This window comes from Cimex lectularius, unplaced genomic scaffold (genome assembly GCF_000648675.2).
Source record: "Cimex lectularius strain Harlan isolate CLEC.00 unplaced genomic scaffold, Clec_2.1 scaffold175, whole genome shotgun sequence".
NCBI classification, from domain to species: domain Eukaryota; kingdom Metazoa; phylum Arthropoda; class Insecta; order Hemiptera; family Cimicidae; genus Cimex; species Cimex lectularius.
The window spans coordinates 556,550-578,782 of NW_019392745.1; the positions used below are offsets into that span (position 1 = coordinate 556,550).

Here is a 22,233-nt window from a genome sequence, read left to right on the forward strand (position 1 = left end):
AAAAAAAAAGAAGATAAAGATAAAGAAATGTTATTGTGTTTTGTTTCTTATTATTGTTATGTAGAATTAGTTTATGTATCATATTTGAATGGAAGAATAAAAGGATAAGGATGAGCCAATACTCATGCTGAGACTGTTGCTAGTCTGACTCCATTATTATTATTATTATTAGCCATACAAGCCTACGGGGAATTTTTAAATTATGGAACAAAATTCACAATTCTAATTAAAAAAAGAAACAGAAATAAATTTTATAAATTTATTAAATTTTATGCAATTTAAAATGGGAATTTTGTATGCATTTGGCCTTCCGAATTAAGAATTTTAAAAAGAAAAATTAAAGCTTGGATGGCAATAGGATAAATAAGATTACGAGTGAATGTTTGGAGTCAGAGCTTTATAGCACTCAGAAGAGATATAGCTAACCTAAGATAGAAGGTTTGGATGTTAGGGCGTGAAATGACCTTAGCCGTTAAAACGCCCTTAAAAATTAATAATAATAATAATAATAATAATTAACAATAATATTAATATTAATTTATTGTTTAAAATGTGATGATTCCTTATTGATATCTGATGGAGTAATTTAGTAAATTGCAATAACTTATGGGTAAAGGTATAAGTAGGGTGAGAACAAAGTAGCGCGATTGGCAAAAAGCCGAAATGCGGCTGACAGACCAAAACGTCGAGAAGAAGCGGACCAGAATGATCGGAAACAATCTTGTATCTTCTTTTTTCCTCATATCACCATAACTGTCTTTTTCCCTCGTATACCAGACATTTTTATCAAACGGTACTTTACTTCTATTGCGATATGATAAATTTATTAACTTCACAATATAAATAAAATATTATGACAATTCAAAAACCACTTTGAACATTCAAAGTCACTCGAGTCTGTTTATTTGTTTTTAATGCTGGTTAGTTTATTTGTTATAAATTTAATATTGTGTGTCAGTTTATTGTGAATAATTGTAATCACTGGTTTTCCTGTAAAGTTCAGGCAACCGTCTTTTAACAATCGTGACGAAGTGATTACGCCTGCATACCGTTTAAAGTATGTAATAGTGTTTAATCATTACAACTGACCGTAATGTTTCAAGCTATAAAAAAAAAGAAATACCGTTTATAACACACTTTGACTGTAAATATTAATTGCAATGTATGAACGTTTACGTTTTCCTTCTTACTTTCCTAATCCTAAAAGGATGGATACGATTCAATTTACAACATTTACCAATCGTGTCCGGGTTAATGACATGCTGCAGAATTCAGCAGATAAAAAGAATTACACGTTTCAATTCGGATTTAAGCCATGTCATTCGGCGTCAAATGATGCGCGTTAGGTACGATACAATTTTTTTTTCGGTCTGGTTGGATTTGGATTTCTACAAGCTCAAATATGCACATGCATATTTGATAAATACCACACATGCAGAGTTGAGCCTATCGCTTCTTCCTATCGCAGTCCACCAACAATTCTAGCTTTTATACTTTACAATGAATTAATTGCAGGTCTTAAGAATTACCCACCCTGGGTGTTGGCTGTCTGAGGTCAGACCTCGATCTTATACGTCCGGCCCGAGTTTGGGCTCCAGGGGGTAAAAACGGACAGTTAATTTAGCCCACAAAGTAATCAGTTCGTAAATCCATTCATATTTCCACTCATCCTTAAATATATTCGTTCCTATTTACATACCATTCATTCAGGGTGATGGAGTACTCGATATTCCTCCATTGACCTTCTCACACTACAAATTCATGCCAATAAATACAATTACTCTCAACACACACTAGGGGCCCAAAACTATCTATCTTTATATACAATGAAACAACCCAGTTTCTTCTAGGAATCGAAACAGGGGACCCAGTGGATATTCGCTGCCGAGCTCAAGCACGATTCTCATATCGGTTGGCAATCCTACACGCTCTCTATACAGAGCCAAGGATTTGTTCCCTTCAAACAGGAACAATTCAATTTCAACATCGAGTAACCTTTCTCTATATGTCGGACACATTGCTTTCGCGCAAAAGTCCATGTATCAACCTAGCATGACCTATCCTTAGTCGGATGAAGATGAACCTTCTTTTACAATTCAGATCCCCCTAGGTCTTGATCCTTGAGAGGCGACCCCGCCCACCGATACTGTTACCTTCTTTAATAATGTTTTTTATTGCATTTTTAGCGTCGAAGGAGCTGCAGTTAGACCTGGTTGGTTAAATTGTTTTATTATTTCTTTGCCTTCATTAATTGAAAATGTACGAAAAATATTCTGGGTATTAATGTCAATAAAAACAAAAACGAGCTGGTTTTTAGAATTCTCAGTTGTTAAGATTTGCTATTACATAGAAAAATCTCACGTATCAATAAGAAAACAACTTAAATTCTGTTTAAAATAATTGTTATTACATCCTGAAATATCTTATTTAAAAATAACTTCATTTCGAATGAAAGGACAAGTTTCATAATAATAATAATAATAAAACAAACCAACAATTATTGTACTGGCCTTCTTGTCATTCCATTATATAACTTTTTCCTTTATTTTATAATTATACAATAGAACAATTTTAAGTTGGAATGAAAATACTTAAAATATATACACATCTTCGACAGAAATGGAATTAAATGACAAACATGACATTCAGCGATTAACAAGGTATAAAATATTGTAAACATTCGTATTTCCGGTTCTAATTCAAGCATTTGACGTGTTATTATTTGAAAAAGAATCACGTCGGCAACACTTTTTTCCCAAATGTGATATATTTCAATTGTGATAAATGCAAATTTATCACTTTTTTAAACATTGCAATATTTTACCTACATGCCGCAAAGGCAAAACGAGAACCGGGCGATTTGTGAAACAATGTGGGACACCTGTTTTAATATCATGAAATATAAATTTTAAATATTCCTAAGCAATTTTTAATTCTAAGGCAAATGCAAATGATAAAACAAAACTTTCAGTGGGGTGCATATAGGTCAAATTAAAAAGGTTCTTACGCTAAAACTTAAATATTTAATTATACAAAAAAATGAAATGTTTTATAAGATAAATCAGTAGTCTGAGTATTGCATTTTACCATATCTGCCAAAAATTTAAATTGAGCAAGATTAAATTTTTTTATCAGCACAATCAGAAAACAATGATTGAAAGTGTAATTGGTCGAAAATGTAAAACTCATTAGTTTCGATTTTATCGAATGAGATAAGAAACACCCAATTGGCAAGGTGTTCGAGAAAAATACTTATCTCGAGGAAAACGTTTTGTTCTCACATTTTTTATCGGGCTAATTTTCGGAATCGCCTTGATAAAAGTTTTCTAGCCACTGATCCCAAAGAGAAAAGCGAGGATGTCAAATCGGATTTAATACAAATCCTTGGTACAAGGTTATCCTTTCAACGCCCGCAAAAGCAAAACGTATAAACAATCCGCTTAACAGTGGAAGACTAGGGCAAATAGTTTTATTTTTTATATTTTTAGGGGGATTAAGCTACATGTTATCAATAGATAGACTATTATCTAAAAATAATTTGTATTTTAAACTTAACGTGGGTTAAATAGTACTCAATAAAGAGAAATCTAGGAGAGTTCACGAAACCTAGTCTATACTGGTAAAATTGAAATATCAATTACAAAAACCAACGTAAGATTTTTTTTCTATTATATCATAGAACTTTTAGCCAAATCTCATTTGAAACAAGAATTTTAAAAATGGTTCACTGTTATCTAAAAATAATTTAAAAAAATAACGTGGGTTATATCGCAATCTAAAGAATCCTAAGAAGATTGAAGAAACCTAGTCTAAACTGGCAAAATGTAAAAATCAAGACCAGACACCAACAGACGACTCTTCTCTGGAATATCATAGAAATTTTAGTCAAATCTCATCTGAAGGAAGAATTCTAAAAATAGTTCGCTGTTATCTAAATATAATATTTTTAAACAACGAGTTAAATCGCACTCAAAGAATCCTAGCAAGATTGAAGAAATCTAGTCTAAACTGGCAAAATTTAAAAATCAAGACCAAAAACCATCATTCGACTCTCCTCTGGAATATCATAAACATTTTAGGCAAATCTCATTTAAAGGAAGAGTTTTAAAGTTATCTAAAAATAATTTTTATTTTTTATTTTTAACAACATGGATTAAATCGCACTCAAAATAAAGAATACTAGCAAGATTGAAGAAACCTAGTCTAAACTGGAAAAATTTAAAAATCAAGACCAAAAACCATCATTCGACTCTCCTCTGGATTATCAAAGAATTTTTAGCCAAATCTCATTTGAAGCAAGAGTTTCATAAATGGTTAAACTTTTTCAAAAACTGAACGAATATTTTAACAGAATAACTTATGAGAAAATCACGTCAGAGGATGCAAAAATAAGAATTTACTAAACATTATATTCCACACTAGAGCTACAATTACAATTTATAAGAAGAATACATTTATGGAATTTAATAAGCAATGAAATAATAATAATTTTTATTATTAAATAATGAGGAGAGATAAACCACCAATAAGAAAAAAGTAGACAAGATCCAGTTGACTTAATGTAAAATATAATCACAATAAGCCAAAATCTCATTAAAAAAACTGTAACAAATGACGTTATGAATTATGAATTAAAATTTTGTACTTTGTAAAAATTAAACTTTAAAATTAATTTAAACAGTTTCGTTCGAAACGCAAAATTTAAAATTGAGTTTAAAATTGTAGGCCTACAATATAAAATTGAACAATAATTTTTAATCCATATTTCATTCAACAACTGTCTGATGTAAGATAAAGGTTGTAACTGTAACCAAAATTGCATTAAACAATTGCCAATTTTGAGTAAAAAAAATAACCTGTACAGGCTACAAAGAACAAAGAAAAACAAAAGAATATTTTTATAATAAAAATATCGATTATTTAATAGATGCAATCAGAATCAAAGCTGCTTTTGAAGGTGTGTCTCAAGGAGACGCGATTAGACCTTTGAATTTATCTTCTTAACCCCAAGTACTATGTATATTATTCGAGGTCATTAACATAAATATAAAAATAAAATAATGCGCCCCATTTTCTAGGGGGGAGTTATAGTTATATTGACCTATAAATTGCTATAATATCAATAGATATATACTTCGTAACCTTGTCTAAGCAACTGAGTGCTTTTCTTTGTGTTAAATTCCGGAAAGTTTTTTTGGAAAAAAAATGTCCAACCAGGAATTAAATGTTTTTCCTAATTTCCTTAGAATTTCTAATTCTAATCATTTATATTAATAATTCTGGCTTCAACCATAATGAATTTAGCTTAATAATGTGAGATCTACCATCCTTCCTGCGATTGATTGCAATGCCATCATTATTATTTGAGTATAAATACAATTTTAAAAAATAACCTTATTTTTATCGCAACTATTTTAAAATAGACTAAGACAGATAGTTCTTCTAGGTTAATAAGCACATCCAAAAACTATGGTTAAGTGTCATTTGTTAGGTCTAATTGGTTTTTATTATAATTATTATTTATTATAAACGGTAATTTGTAGAAACGTACATCTTCTAAAACAGACCTGAGAAATCACACAAAGTCAAGTTTCTTCAAATTTCTATTCAGTATGTTAATTTATAAATGTAGGTGAAAGAAGAAAATAGAAAATTGTGAGAGTTGACGTTGAACAATTTGGTTTCCTCTGTGTAATTAAATTATAAGCGAAATTAAATTCTAATCCCGGAAAAGACAATTTTAAGTATTTCTCATACGTACTGTATGTGTAAAAATTTATTACTTTTCTCACATAAAAATTCCTATTAAAAGGATTACGTCACGTGTTCAAGGTCCGCTTGAACGTTTTTACAACCTTTACAACAATTTGGCCGTTTGTACTGAAAGTCAAAGAAAGACTGTTGGTCAGTCCATTTGTGTGTTTTTTTTCCTCCCCGGTGAAAAGTCAGTGGGGCATAGCCGACGATGAAATTGCAGTTGGCCAGAGATTATCAGAGGTCGAAGATCTTTGTTAAATCACCCTGATCAGAGTGGAGAACAAAAAAAAAAAAAATATTTTGGTGTGAGTAAAAACGTCATATTGAACAAAAGTCAAAACGTAAAGCCGATAGTAGAAAAGATTGTCCAATGTCGGGATTTGGCTCTTATTGCAGCTCACATCTTGAAATCTTCTTAGTCTAAGACTCTGTGAAATCCAATTTTTTCAACAGTTTATATTTATCATAGCATAAAGTTAAGTAATATTGTTTTAAACTGCCCGATTCATCGCCAAAATCTAGTTTTTCAATCTCAATAATTTGACTATATTGATCATGGTGAACCTTTTATGATAAAATCATAACGATACGCTTTAAGTATTAAAAATTAGTAGATAAAGTCGCACAAAAATTTTCGTTACTGCATAAAATATTAAAACGTTATGTTTTTAATAAAACCACAGAACATAAAAATGTAGGTTAGTTTTTCAACGTATGCTTTCACATAAATGATTTATGTTGCTGTATATAATGAAATGTTTTCATAATTTAAAAACAGTTTTGTACAAGTGCATGGAATATGCTTCAGCATAGGAAACTTCGATTGATTCGTGTATATTTTTAACATTTTATGCAAATAATTTGAATTAATGTAATTTAAGAGGATTATACTGATTTACACGGGACGATAACACTCGAGGAAGGGAAAGGACTATTCTTTATTTTTAATCAGTCCAAAATGTCTTTTTAATCCGTTTCTATTTGGATATACAGACAGTAAGATTGAATTGACGAATGCATCGTTTAAAGGACTCGAAAACAATGGGAAAAATTGCATTATCCTAGTTGTCAGAATGGAAAAAAAGGATAAGCTGTATTGCACTGACGGCTTGCTTTTGTTAACTCCATGAGCGGGGAAACTGGTTTTTCCATGATTTCCGGAAGACTTCAACGCCGACTGACTGAACCCGAAAAACAGGCAAAAACCCGCACCTTTTCCCATTCTTATTTCCCACACGGCGGCTCGCTACGATGATACGTACCGGATGTGTGGATTTCATCCTTAATATAAGGCTAACAGAAATGAAAAAACACGAATCACTGAAAAGGTGAAAATTTCTCCTTGGAAATATTTGATACAAGTCGGAAAAATGGAAATATATTCAATACATGCGATTTTCCAAGTGGATATATTGATATGCATATTAAAAAAATGAATAGTCGGAAGTCAAGGCGAATTCAAAAAGTCCTGAACCACTTCGAAAAAAATTCGAGATGTTTAAAATTATCGAACTTATAAAATGTAAAAAGATAGATTTATTTCTAAATCCAGCTATCTGAATTTAGAATCTTGAAATTTTAAAATATATATATATATTGAGAAAGATGCAATCATAAAATGAAGCGTTTCCAATGAAAGAGACATTTTTGAAGTTTGGAAATTTTGAAGACCAACAATTCACGGACCCAACAACTACCTAAATGTCAATCTATGATAAAAACTTTCAATCCTTACTTTCTAAAAGTATAAAATCTCGACAATATCAGTAAAATATCCTTGCGCAGAGATGACAAATGGGAGAAATAAGCCCGTGAAATTTTTTTGTGTAAAATTATTGTTTCGAAATCACTTAGTAAACGTTAACGTTGCAAATATCTAGTTTTGTAAATAGATTAGTTGAAATACACATGACGTCTCCTCGTGATTTTCTGGCAGATATGTAATAGATGTAACGAAAATCCGTAATGAGGGGGTGAAAAATGTCTAAAACACTTATACATGTTTGTTGGAAGTTAAAGTCGAAATTATTCACACATGCCTACAACAAAAAAGAAACGTTTTTGCGGGACATTGATGCAGAATATGTTCAACTAGCACATAGTCAATCTTGACGAACAAAATCGTAATTTGATAAAGATAAACGCGGATTTCCAAAAATGTAAGAAACACCCGGGAAAAAGTAGAGTTGAAATGTACTTTTCGCAATTTTTGAGTTTTTAAAAAAAAATACTCTATCCAAAGGAAAAGAAAGGGATATAATTCGAAACATCTTCCTATCATATCCAGTCTTCGCCTGCGGATCCTAACTTGTGAAAAACTTGTCTAACTAGAAAATTAAAGATGTTTCTTTAGGAAAAAGAGAATGTAAAAAAAATTACAGAGATGACTTTTACTATGTTTTTACTATTTACTACTACTATGCTGAACAAACGAGAAGAGTTATCATAAGGTAAAGAAGAACTCGCCAAGGTTCTAAATGTCAAAGCGATTCAGCAGACCGACAGGGATGAAATAGCAGATCGCTTCGCAAAAATGCATAAATTTTCAAGAAAAACACAATAATCTGGGGAAAGAACTCTGGATGGAGAGGAAAACTCAATGAGTTTGCGCGTAAAAAGAATTGTCCGATGATCGCGCGAGAATTTGAGTATTCTCTCGACTTTTGTCACAACGGTGAGATTAAAATCAGATTTTCATCCAATTCCATAAGAAAAGAAATATGCACGCTTTTAGGGATTATTCGAAGATTATCTGCGTTTGGTAATGCGGGTGTGTTGCAAGGCGAACACGCGAAGTTTGTCGCCGGAAGATTTGACAAATTAACCGATGTCGCTTTTACATTTTCAAATTATTTTTGTAAAATTGTAGTATGTGTAAGTATTGTATACAGTGGACTAGAATAAATATGTTGAAATTTGTGAAATAATAAAAATATCGTATTTTTTAGAAAAAGTTTGGTGGTTGTTCGGAATTACGATTTGGTTCAAATTATCTACTTGGGAAAAAAAGGAAGATTCCTTTGGCTTTTGAACCCTACACCGCACTGACAAAATGTTTTGAAAATAAAAGCACATTTTCCAAGTCACTTTTTTAAATACATGTTTTTTAATCGCTAAGTCCAAATGTTTTACTGGTCAATTTGTCATTGAAATCGACTACCCCGAGGAGAAAGCTATGTAGAATTGTGTGGATGTTGCAGACGAAGTGGGATGTGAAAAAAAAAATTTGACTTACTGAGCTTAGTTGGATGGTTAACTCATGCCGGGGAGAACACAAAGGACACGCACTTAACACGGTGGGAGCGGGAACCCGACTGGGTTCCGACGGGGGCAGTCGGTCCCCACCCCCACTTTCCCGCCTTCCCCGCCTTTTTCCCCTCCCTCGCCGGCAGCCCCCTCCCCTAATGAACGCACTCATTAGAAGCGGGCGCGAGGCTGGGTGGGGGCGGAGGAGGGGAAAAAACGTGTGTGTCTCGCCCCGCCGCCCCCGCCTCCGCCCCCCGCGCTTATAATATCGAAGACCTGCCCCTTCTTCCTTTCTCGATCAATAATCTTAGATAGGTGGACCTTCTTGGTCATCGCTGATGCTGATCTTTAATGACACTCCTTGATGGACGTGCCGACGGTTTCCGGGTGAAGGCCCTCCGCGGTCGAAGGACCGTCGCTCGCTTTCGGCGGACTTCGTCGATTGACTCTTCGGCAAGGCACCAATATTCTACAATCAGTGACCACTTTTATTTTGCATTTAATCAAATAGTAAAATTTTGATTGATTATATTAGTATTATTTGTTATGGTGGGATTCTTAATGCTTTGAACCGATAGGTTGGTCGGTTCCGATCATTTTGGCCCCTCCAGTCTCGATAGTTTTACAGTCTCATTTCTGCACTTACCCTTTTTCAATGATGCGTGGATTACAGAGGTTACAGTGCGGCAAAGTACAGATTCATCACATGGCACATCTCAATAAAATTCGCTAACTATATCAGGAATTTTTTTCCATTATTAGCTAGGGCAATCATTGTGTTTTCATATTGTAGTTTTGAGGAATGTGAAAAAGGCCAGAGGCGATGGTAGAAATTGAACCCACGACCGCGGGATCTAAGAGGCGAGGGTCGTCACGCTGACCACTCGGCTACCCAGTCCCTCATCAGGACTGTTAAAACCTTTCAATTCTAAGCGGCTACTCTTACATTATTATGAGAACTTGCAATTTGGTAAGCCGATCATTATGATTTACCTCTCTTAGCCTGTCAGAAGTGTGAAATAGTTTGACGTGAACCTGCTACTGCTGAAGCTTTGGGCGAAATGCCCCTGACAGACAACAGACTAAGGATGATAGTAAAAGACCAAAACTACATGTTCAGGTTGCTTTCGTCGTTTTAATGACGAATGTGTAGTGAATGTGTGTGTCGGAGGCTCAGCATCCGACGCCATATTTTCTTTTGCGACTTGATTTACTCCTCGGAAGATTCTTTAATCAGTGGCAAAAAATTTGCCACCCTTATTGTTTAAAAAACCAACAATAAAAATAATTTATGCTTTACGATTTCTATAGGCAGTTCCATCATTTGTTGTAAGATTTCTCGATGAGGTTGAATTGTGGTCTGCCTTGTTGAGCTAGTTTGGCCTATCAGAATCAGCATCAAGCAGAGCAAGGTTCGTTTATTTTGTGGAAACAGTCAAGAGATACTTACCTATTCGTATTCATTTATCGAAACCACTTAGGGGGACAAGTTTCCCTTCCCGATCTGGACTGAAATAAGTTCCTTCCATACTTACACAATTGCACTAATTCGTCCCATATGTCAATGGGCTAACTAACACAAAAAAGTACTAAAAAGGGTACAAATCTCAAATCTAACGATTCTTGGTACGTAAAAAAAATCGGCCATACAAGAGATGGACTACGAAAATAGAAAATTACTACAGTCCTCTATAAATAAAAAAGTTTAATTTTCTTCACGAATCATGTACTTCAACATCAATGAAGTTTGGAAAGAATACGCTGCAGCATACGTTCCTAAAATTTCCTAAATTAAAAAATTAAATGTAATTCGAAATTTTTTAATGTATCACAATTTTTTAAAGACATGTCATATATCTTTATAAAAAGGTTTTCCATGTTTTTTTTAAATTTTCAGATTTATTTTTACTTTTCATTTTTTGGATCATCAGCATCTTATATTTAAAAAAAATTCATTACATACATTTTCTTTTAAAAGCTATATGACCATTATGCAACAACAAGACGCATGGCCAAGATGGAAGATATATCTTTTATTTACATATCTTTACATAATATATCTTTTAAAATAAAATATGTGTAATGAAAAATTGTAAAAAGTGAGATGTAGGTAATGGGTGTAAATTCCCGAAACGTCCAAAAATTTAATGCACAAATAAAGCAGAAAAATAAAAAAAATACCACATTGAAAAGTTTTTTTAATAAAAAAGCCTCTTAAACTATAATTACATTTTGACAGATTATCTCTGCTGATTCTAGATCCTCTCTGAACATGGCGAAATGCTGAAACGCGTTTGAGTATTTCAACAAACCCTCCAGTGAGGACGGACCCAATAAGTGACCCAGTGCCGATTCACCATGAGTTCACCGACTCGCAGACCAACACCCAGCACCGAAAAATTAATAATAATTTTTTTCTCCTTAAAAGTATAGTTTTAATTCGAGAAGATCTCGCTCGGGCAGATGCTTTAGCCAACGATGGACACTCGTTACATAGCCCTAGTCTTGTGTTTATCAACGACGATGGTGTTCAGCGGTTTAGTGCCACCGGACGCCTCGAAGAGAAGGTATGGTCAATCGTACGACGGGTAGAGACGGTCGTTTTATTTCTCTTACCTCACTACGGAACCATCATTTGACGGCTTCATTGATAGGTAGCCAACTCCAAATGCTCTGTAATGTAAGGGTGAACTCTAATACAGTCATCAGAAGGTTTCGTGAAAACAGCCTTGTCTCTAGATATTCCGCATCAATTCTCTACTACTGGAGAGGCATGGAATAGTAAGGCAACTATTCTCAAATCGCACTTCGCTTGGACGCTTTAACAGTGGGGGATGTTTTCTTCATAATGAGCGCCGGTTTGTGGCAATCCCATGACTGGGGCCGTGTGTGGAGAAAATGAGGTGAACGCTTTGCTTCAAGTAGATGTTTAAGTCACAGTCTTTTCAAACACAGTCAGTTTGGTATTGGATGGAGTCAACTTCCACCCCCGCATCGAACTGATTATCATACAAAACGGATCTTTCACTGCAGTAAGGTACATCGAGTTCTTCTGGAAACTATGGTCCTATTCGCTCCATGTGGACAACTAAATGCAAGTTAATGCATGTTAATATTCGACCGCATATAGCTCGAGTTGCCACTCATTACATGGAGGATGTACGGATTACCACAATTGGCCAGCTCGTACTCCAGACATGAATACTAAAGAACATTCATGGGACATGAGGAGAGACGGGTTCTGGGATAGTCGGATTCTATATTATATGACGAATTCCGATCGACGAACTCGATAGCAAAAGAAAGAAATTCAAGCTACACAGTTAATTTCTGATTTTTCTGGAAGAGTTGTTTGAAATATGCCACAATTGACTAAATTATATAAATGGCAAGATTGTAAAAATTGTAAATTGTAAATACAATACAATACAATACAAAACATTGTAATAATTTTCTCTCAAATTTATTACTGCCGTAAAACCTCTCACCCAAAATAAGGAAAAACAGTCATTAATTTGCTCATACGTCGGACCCAAACTGTTTCCGTTTACCAATTTAGGAAAACAACTAATGCAAGATAATTTTCAATTTCTAATGAGGTTAAAAGGTCACGTTGTAATTCGATCCTTCAAATGTTTTTGTTTACGTGTTCAATAATCGATGATATGAAGAATCCGATTAAAAACACTTATTTGTTTTATTAAGGATAAAATCTCCTTGCAGAACTGTAGAAATCATTTGGGGGGGGGGAAAGGAAAATAGTCTGACCCGTAGTTTATTTTGGTAGAAGAATAGTTAACTTCCCTTTTAAATAGATTATAACATTTTTTAATGAGTCTTGTATTGCACATTTACTTTTTAAGAAATTCAATAACTTGTTAATAATTAGGCCGGAAAAATACTTACTTTTTTTCACACTTAAAAACTTACCATTTTAAGACCCAATTGTTCAAGTTTGTCGACCAAAGATAGTAAAGGTCATAGTCTAGTTGATGCCGATTAACTAATTGCGACCATCCTGGAAATTCGGTCTGTTTCCGTTTAAGGACTTTTGTCTCATTTGTTCCTTCATGGATCCAGCAATACATTTGGGGGGGGCAAGATTTATTTGAAAAAATCTCCTCTCGGTAGAATTTTGGACATTTATATAATTGTGAGAGTTTTCTGTGTGGACTTGATGAACAATTTGGTCGTTACCGATCATTTTGGCCTTATCCTCTCGGGCTGGCTATGGCAAAGATACAGGGATACAACAAGGAAATATCTTAGGACCCATCCTGTTCACAGTACACGCCGCAGACATTACTACTCTTCCTGATACGATCCTTACCACATATGCGGATGACACCTCCATCGTTTGCTCTTATAAAGGTCCTGTCATCTCAACCGGAAGCCTGCACACCCATGTCACGTCCCTTGAGCAGCGGCTCAAGCGTTGGAAGATGACAATAAACGTTCAAAAATGTGCACATGTCACTTTCACCGTTCGAAGAATAACCACTACTCCGATCTATTACAATAGTATGCCCCTTGCACCAGCTAAAGTAGTCCGATACCTTGAGCTTTACATGGAACCGACACTTGTGACTAAAGACAAGAGCTAAACATATGTTGACTTAGAAGATTGCTGAACAAACGATCAAAACTGACACAATACGACTCCTTTATACAACTATTCTGAGACCCATTTGGACAAACGGCATCGAACTTTGGTGTTCAACAAAACCTACAACACACCCAATCCTTACATACAAAAATCCTTCGAACCATCATCAATTCTGATATCCTTAGAAATGAAGAAGCAGAAGCAGTCGTAAAAGAGCAGGATTAGACAGGGAACTGCAAGAGGTCTTTACAATTACCATTACATATATCACCCAAAAGCTATGTTTAAATATGTGGTCATGAAGCAAAGCATGGTGATATGGGAACAGAAATGGAAAGAACCTTCCAATGGTTTTCAAACAAAAATATTTCCCTACAGTCACATCCAGGATATCCACAAGCCTAAGGATAAACTGTAAAATGACACGGGTACTCAGTGGCCATGGAAGAATTGGAGAATATTTCAAGAGGTTTGGCATAACCTCCGACGCAGCCTGTACATGTGAATGAAGACCAACTGATCACATTATATCCCTTTGACCAAATCTCGAGCTATCCCTTTACAAAAAGTTCCACAAGTATTTAGCCACACAAACCCTCATCTCAGAAACCTTTCATCCCTTCCAAGTAATTCTCCCAGATGGCTGAAGCGCCACTGGCCTCGCGACCTCCTAGGTGATAGTGAAAGTGATTAATGCAAACAGTGACTACTAATGAGTAGTTCTTCTTTTTTCTGTTTTGTTTATTTTTGTATATTCAATTTTGTTTTGCTACGCTCTAAGATGTTATAAAATTAACTTAAAAGCAGGAATCGGCCTAAATATTGCTTGATTGTGTACCCAACAAACGGCGAAATTTCTTTTATTGCTTCTTTTGAATTATTCTTGCTTCATACCTACGAGTCTATGGATAATTTTCAGTGTTAGAAGTATCGACCACTTTTTCACCCACTAACACTCTGGATCAAGGTATGGCCTTGAAGAAAAATGCAAATTCAGTTACTGCCAAGCTTTCGACCGATTTTAAGGTCATCATCAGATCCTATATTAATTTCACGATATGAAAGGCATATTGGTACAATTGATTTAACAATCAATATAACTATATAGAGCTTACAATACAATCTTAAATATGTTTTCAGATCGACCTATTCAAGTTTTTTATAGGCGATCTCAAATTTCTTTGACGACCGACTCAATCCTAACATTGCCAAGGAAATGCAGTCTTATCACGGCGGTTCTCTTCTCGTTATCAAAAACCTCTTTTAAAATTAATAAAACCTTTATAAAGTAAACTTCAGCCTTTAGTATCTGGTTGGGTGTTGCAGTTATTATTTTACATTCTGCAACTGGGCATCTGGCTTAAGGGAGATAACTAGCGACCCAGATATATAACGAGTGGACTTTGTGATGTATAGACCCTAGAATCAGCACATCGGAGAACGACACCTCTTCGGGGTGAAAGGCCAATGTCCAGTAATAAACAAATGTTACTCTTTTTTCAGCGTAGAGCAACCAGTCACCTGATAAGACAAATCTCGTTTCAAGACTCTAGTTTTGTAAAACGTCTGCGTTTCCTTTTGAATATCCCTGTTTATAATTTATCGCCGAGGCCAATATTTATTCAGAGCGAGTTGCAAAGAGTAAAAGCAATCAAAGGAATTAGTTCCGTTTCACGGATTCGGCTCTGCGGCAACGCCCATAAGAACATTAAATATCAAAGAGGGTGCAGAAATACGTTTATTAAGAAAAAGACGGGAGGGATGTAATCTCCCGTTTAAAAACTGCCTGCCTAAGACAGAGCTCTTGTATTTAATTATTCCTGCCGATAGGGGTGGATTTCGGGGAAGGATATTGCCCTTTTTTTCAACAGAAAATCCTTCGTGTAATGAGCTATGAATATGTTTCATATTGCATGGTGAATCACCCGACAATTACGCTTTGGAAGATTGTAAAAAGGCTCGACTCTATGAAATTCTGAACCTCGATTTAATTTTTAATAACCTTGAAGGTTTATTAACGTATTATTTTCCATTTCGAACGAATATTGATATAATCAAACATTCTGTAATTCTATAGTTGTGATTATTCTGGGTCAACTCGACTGTACAATTCAAGGCGTAAAGGCGATGGGGTCAATTTTATAAAATTGTATAGTTAAACCGCCTCAATATTTAAACCAATTGTGATAATGTTCATTTTTTTTCAACAATCACGATTGCGGTTAAATTTTATTTGTGGACTAGTGTGGACATCAGAAGATCTCATATTACATATTATTGTATCGTAACGTCAATATGTCACTGTTTGATGTTTGCATTTTTCCTCTTGTTAGGAAAGACGTTCTTGTTTACCAACACGGCTGTTACGAATATCAAGGAACATTTTAAATTACTTGTCTTAAAATTGTTTGTACGAGTTATAAGCAGAAGATATTTAATCAATTGTTGAAGTAGTGAGGAACGGTCAGGAATGAAGAATTTTATGTAATATTTTTTTCCCGACCTTTATTCGAGTCATCTTCAGGGCCCTGGTAAATTACAAAACATATGTTGATTGGAAAAAATACAATACAGATGTAAATGTAAATTTTGAACCAAGTATTTCATACTCACATGGTGTTGCTATTCTTGTGGTGTCATGTTTGTTTCGTGTGAAATTGTTGTTATATGTGAATTTGTATTCTGCTGTTTTTATAAGATTTTGACAGGGTGGGGGAAGAGGTAAATCAAAGAAAGATTCTCGTGCACAGTAGCAATATTTTGGGTCCCCTGTTCCGCTTTTTGGAATACGTGGTTTTTTCAATTGCATATAGATATGATTTACGTGTTTTGTCTGAATGCTTGTATTTATTAGTGCGAATTGTGAAAGATGATGGTGAAATATAGCTTTACCATCGCCCATCCAGCAATAGGTGTGTGTGTGTGTGTGTGTGTGTGTATGTGTGTTTAGTATAGCATTCATTCTGATTAGACGGTGGAGTATTCGATATTTCTCCATAGATATGCACACTATGTTAATAATCTAATATATATTAGGATCGATGGGGTACGTCTATAAATATTATGTCATCGACCCTATTTTAGAATAGACGATTACTATTGTGTGAAGGTAGATGAAGAAATATCGAGTACTAAAATGACTAATCAGAATGAATATTGGTAAGAATGTATTTATTTGTGCGACTGTATTATAGAACTTAATTAGTTTTACGTTAAATTATATTTTGCATGCGTTGAAGGCTGAAATAACCTAGTTGTCGAACGCCCCCGCCCCCATTGGTTGGGAAGCAACGAACTCCTGAGAATCTGGCATAAGGGACAACAGGTAGTGACAACCCTTAGGGATGAAAGTGACTTAATAAATATTCAGAAATCGTGAGATGCGGTCTGGTGTGATATAGGTTTCAGAAAAACATTTTCTTTATCGTGCCAACGTTTCGATCTTTATTGAGATCATCTTCAGGGCTCAAAGTGTTTGTCTTCTGAGTAATTGTGCCATTCTTGCGTGTCGTGTTGAGAGTGCCCACTCTTCTTTTCTGAAACCTACATCACATCAGACCGCATCTCACGATTTCTGAATAATTTTTGATTAACGGTCACTAATCACCACACACTTAATAAAATATCGTCCAACATTATCGAGAATTATTTATTAATATTTCGAGTGATGGGAACTTTTGAAAATAACAGCAACAAATGTCATCAAAGTGAAGAAGCTTCATCTTAAAACTGCTACAGAAGGTAGTTTGAGTGAAATGCGCCTAACATACCAAATGATGTGAATGAAGATCAGCAAATGACCAAATTACTGGTTAAGGTTTATCTCGCCTTTTTTACATTAGGGTACATGTCCTTACTTTGATGAGTCAGAAAAATTCCAAAAGATCGTATTTACTATGGGCCACATGAGATGAATAATAAATAGAATCTATTGTAAGATGTCTCTGTGTGGCCTGCTTGGGATTGACGATGGATGATATGTAAAACGTTTGTTATGAATTAATTAGCTAGAATACGTCAATATACACAAGTTTAGCATTCACACCCACAAGTTGCAATCAAACAATGGTTGAAAGTATAGCAAGTTGTTTGGAAGATTGTGGATTTAACACTGATTGATTGATTATGAGTTCAGAGTTCAGTCAAAAAACAAGTTCTAAAACCTTGCTGGACACACTGATCAGAGGAATATCTGCAATACCTGGCCCTGAAACTATTCTTCGGATAAAAAACAAACAGAATCTTCCATCACAGAATGGTGAAGAAGTTGATAAACTCTACAGGTGCTAGACACAGTACGTTTGATTAAAAGACCCTCACAACACTGGCAATCTCACTGCTTCAGTTTGAGTGGGCTAAACTCAGAGGAGTGACAGGTATATAGGTTCACGGACATTTGAGAAAACAATCTGCATAACTTGACTATATGCGATGATGACCCCATTTGTAGGATATGCAAGGTGGAGGAAGAAACAACCGTGGTTATCAACTTCGAATGCAAAGCAACCGTACAACGGAGACCTAACCTGAAGCGACAAGAAAACCCAAGAAAGTATTGTAACAACGACTCTCAATGACCTACTACTACAAGGATTGAGTCGATTGCGCTGAGGTAAGGAACTAGGAAAGTACAGTAGGCCAGAAGGCTGCAATGCTTGTGAATTAAAAAACCCGACTTCCTAGTAGCCATATTCATCAACTTCTTCATGCTTCCTTTGATACATTCTGTTATTTATTTTCTTTAAAATTCGCGAGAAAATTTTTGGCTTGTCCCTCTCACCTTGTTATCTACTCTTAGAAATCCTACCTTCTTATCTTCTTATCAACCTAGTAGCTTCTTGTAAGAGCATCTGCTTCTTTTATTCTCTCAACTTGGAATCCAGTACAGAGTGACTACGCTTGCCATGCCTCATTTCAGTTTGGTTGGCAATTCAAAGTTAACAACAAATAATGTTCAAATTCTTCGATCTGTTTGCTGCTTGGCTAATGACACGAATGTCAATTGAGTATATTTCTAGGCTTTTATCACCAGTTTGATTAATGAACATACTCATGGGGTCTAAGTATATTGGGACCAAATACTCAAATCTCTGTAAATTCTTGCGACCCAAATTTTTCAGTATACGAGCAGGTTGTTTCTTCCTTGACCAGGTTGACAATAATTGACATAATGGCATGTCATTTTGTAATGGTGCCAATTTTACATTAATAACCCCAAATATGTCTCGTTCCAGTGGGAACAGTACAGGTTCATGGTTTTCCATCCACGTCATTGCCCTTGAACCCTGTCGAATGTTCCTGCGCGGTGTGCGAACCAGGGCCGGGGGCTGGCGTGAAAAAGTTTTCGGGTCGGGTGATCGGGCTAAAGAGGGCGACGATCTGCATCTTCGCCGTTCACATTATAATGGGCCGGACCTCTTGGAAACGCATTAATCTATTCGGGGGGCCACCTCTCGGGCCTGTTTAACCCTTTAGAAACGGGGTCGATGTCAAAGCACTCAATCGTGAGAGAGTTTGAACCCCTTCCCTCATCTTAAAAAAGTGAAGCTATTAGCTTCTTTACTTCAAATCATTTTTAAAAAATTCATTTATTTATTTTCAACTGTACTTTCAATATAAAACAAGCAAAAATATTGAAATTGTTATTCTATTGTGTGAACGTGCACACATGGTGCACGGACACACAAAAGGGCATGTAAAGCATGAACGGCGTCTCGTCAGTGATCGGAGCCGTTAGTTCACCAACAGGGTGGAGATGACTTGGCAACTATCCTTTGCCGATGTTAGGCAACTAAGTTGTCGCGTGGCCAACGTCGCTTCAGTCTCCGACGAGGATTGACGGATAAGGTGATGATGACAATCCGCAGATTAAGGGGTATGAGTGATCGAAAATTTTAGAATGAACATTTTTGCAACGAAATTGGGCAAGGTCGGATACGAATGGGATTTTTAAGTCGGTATGATATAATTTAAAAGTGAAGTACTTTCACAATATTTTAATTCATTAAGTTTTACATATTTGGTAGTTATTGTACTAGAAAGGTCATTATGATGCCACCCGTATTTTTCTTGAGATCTTCGTCTTGACTCTTACAGCTCTCATGATTCAGTACATCTATCTATTTTTGGAGTGCCTATTCTTTTTGGGATTCATTTGGTCCATTTATTGCCCTATATGTACTGCCCAAGACCAGATAATATGGTAGATTTTTATCTATCTATCATGTCGGTTTCTTCTCCATGATTTAGTCCTTTTTTTCTGAAAGCTATTAAACCTAACGTTTATTATTTAGGCCCCTGTTTTAGTATTGTTTTGGAATTATCAGGCTTTTGTGACTCTCCAAAGCCTGATTGTGTTCCTCTGCTTTTCTTTGTAAGTAAAACCTTCCCCCATCCACACCGGCTTAGGCTATCGTCTGCAACGTTCAATATTTCAACATTCCTATTATCGAAAATATCCAGAACTGCAACAATTCCGTCTTTCCCCCTTTTATTTGAGCATATAGGAAGTACGTTTAAGTGGGATATTCCTATGGCTGTCTCTGAACTAGTGTATTGTTTCACCAAGTCTTTAATTTGTTGAATTCTGATATTACTTCTCTTTTAAGGCTGTTTGAAATTTTACTCAAGGGTTCTGGTTCGATTGGTATCGCCGTGGAACCCTCCCTGTCTAGTTTATTAGCCTCTTCATTAACCTACTGCTCGGTATGCCCAGGGACCCAGACAAGAGACAATTTATAGTATGTTCGTATTTCTCCCAGTGCCATGGTCTTGGTAGACTTCCTGTTTTACACAAATACGTTTTTCTAGTGGGATTCTTATACAGGAGGTCTAAAGTAGTAGTCGACTAACCAAAGTATTTTTTAGCTATTTAATTTAGAATCCTAGGTGATTACATTAGGTGAACATCTGAAAGAAGGGAATAACGTCCAAGTGGATCCTTGCTTCTATATTAGTGCAAATGCTTTTATTATATTAATATATTTTATGTTGAACTGTTGGTTTTATAGTATGTAAATATTAACAACCAATTATAAATTAAAGGCAATTAAGGTGTTCGGGAGCAACTTTGATCATGTTTTAGAGAAATGGCCATCTATAGACGCCATATGCTTCAAAATATTTGTCAAAATGGATGTGCCAATCATTAAGTCATTGTCAGTTAAATACTAAGCGATTAACACACCACGTTCAGAAAACATATCAGACAATTTATAAAAAGACTGGATTGTAGAGTAGCGTACAATAATGATGCCAATATAGAGCATATCCACAACTTTAATCCTTTGATGATAATGTTTCTGTTTTTCAACTTATTTTGATAGCTGGTCTTAGAGGTTCAGTACAATTGCATGCACTTTTCTACTATGTGTAGATTCTCAATTCTCTTACTGTTTGTAAGCCATCAAATGAGGAGTATCAAAGATTAGGTATAATAGAATTTTGGATAATTGTAATTTTGCAATAGTTTCCTATTCTTATTTTTGTTTAATTTGCTGTAATAGATTATGGTTATTATAGAACAATTATTTTCTCGTGAAAATTTATAACATCTTTGTGCAATACACACATTGTTCAATGGTATTAAAGAAAAGGGTCTAACTCTAGAAAGCTTGATATGAGATTTGCCGAGGTTTACCGTGAATTTTTCCAATAACGTTGCAAATTTAGTTTTTCAAACCAATTTTAAACTGAGCAGTTTTTGAAAAATTTACTGTATAAAAAATATAAATAAATTATATTTTAGAAGGGTGCCTTCCAAAAGGAAATTTAACGCTCTTCGCAATGGGTTTTTTTGATTAAAAAAAAAAAAATAGTTCAAGAGCTACGAGTATATGAATGAGAAATACCGTATATAGTTAGGGGAAAAATGTTGAATATCTGCGCAAGGGTTGAGAATCGGATCATGGTTCGTATAAACATTACAATTAATTGAGGTTTTTAGTTGAGATGAAAAAAAAGTTAATGACACGAGAGGGATTCTAACCCACGACCTTCGGCTAGATACGCCGCTGTTTTACCACCTGAGCTATCGTGACCTCGATCCACTCGGACATCAACTCCCCATCTCAACCCCACCTTATGAGTTTTCCCTCCTTTTGCCATTTTTCAATTTCGTTCGTATAAACCTTTTTGTTGCATTTTAGGTATACAAGCACCTGGCGAACTTTGTCGTACGTATCTAGAACCACCCCCTAAATTCTCCTTTTTTCAGCAGATGCAACTCTGACTGTTAGAATCGATTTCCGAAGGGTATCTAATTCTGAAACTGTGTTAATGATATGTGACTAGTGTGACTAAGCACACCAAGTGGCGATGGGCTTAAGCCAAACTAATTTGACAAAGAATAAACATCAATAGTGCGCTGATCGCTAGCTACAAGCAAGCAGCAAACTGGTACTCGACCCAAACCATTAAACAATGTGTGTAAGCAAACTCAGGTAATCATGAGCAAACCAAAATTAATTAAAAAATAAGTTTTACTAAATTCTATCGATTTTATTAAGCAAGAAACTATTTTAGAAAATATTTGAATGTTATCCAAAGCCAAATAACACCTTCCAGTGCTAAAAACTTAGTGTTGATGTCAGGAAGAAAAAGAACGGTTTTGTTGTTGCCATGAG

General features: G+C 35.2%; 1 protein-coding gene across 2 annotated transcripts in view; it reads right to left on the reverse strand.

Annotated features, from left to right (window-relative positions):
• The window catches only part of LOC106670736 (protein jim lovell), a 72,678-nt gene that overhangs the window by 46,973 nt on the left and 3,472 nt on the right, over positions 1–22,233 (reverse strand). Inside the window, exon 1 of one of the 2 annotated variants that reach the window (XM_014401311.2) lies at positions 8,993–9,091. The exons of the other annotated variant lie outside the window; for it this stretch is intronic. The gene's annotated coding sequence lies outside the window, so the exon portion shown is untranslated. Of the gene's footprint in view, positions 1–8,992; positions 9,092–22,233 lie in introns of those variants that run through there. 2 annotated transcript variants of the gene reach the window in all.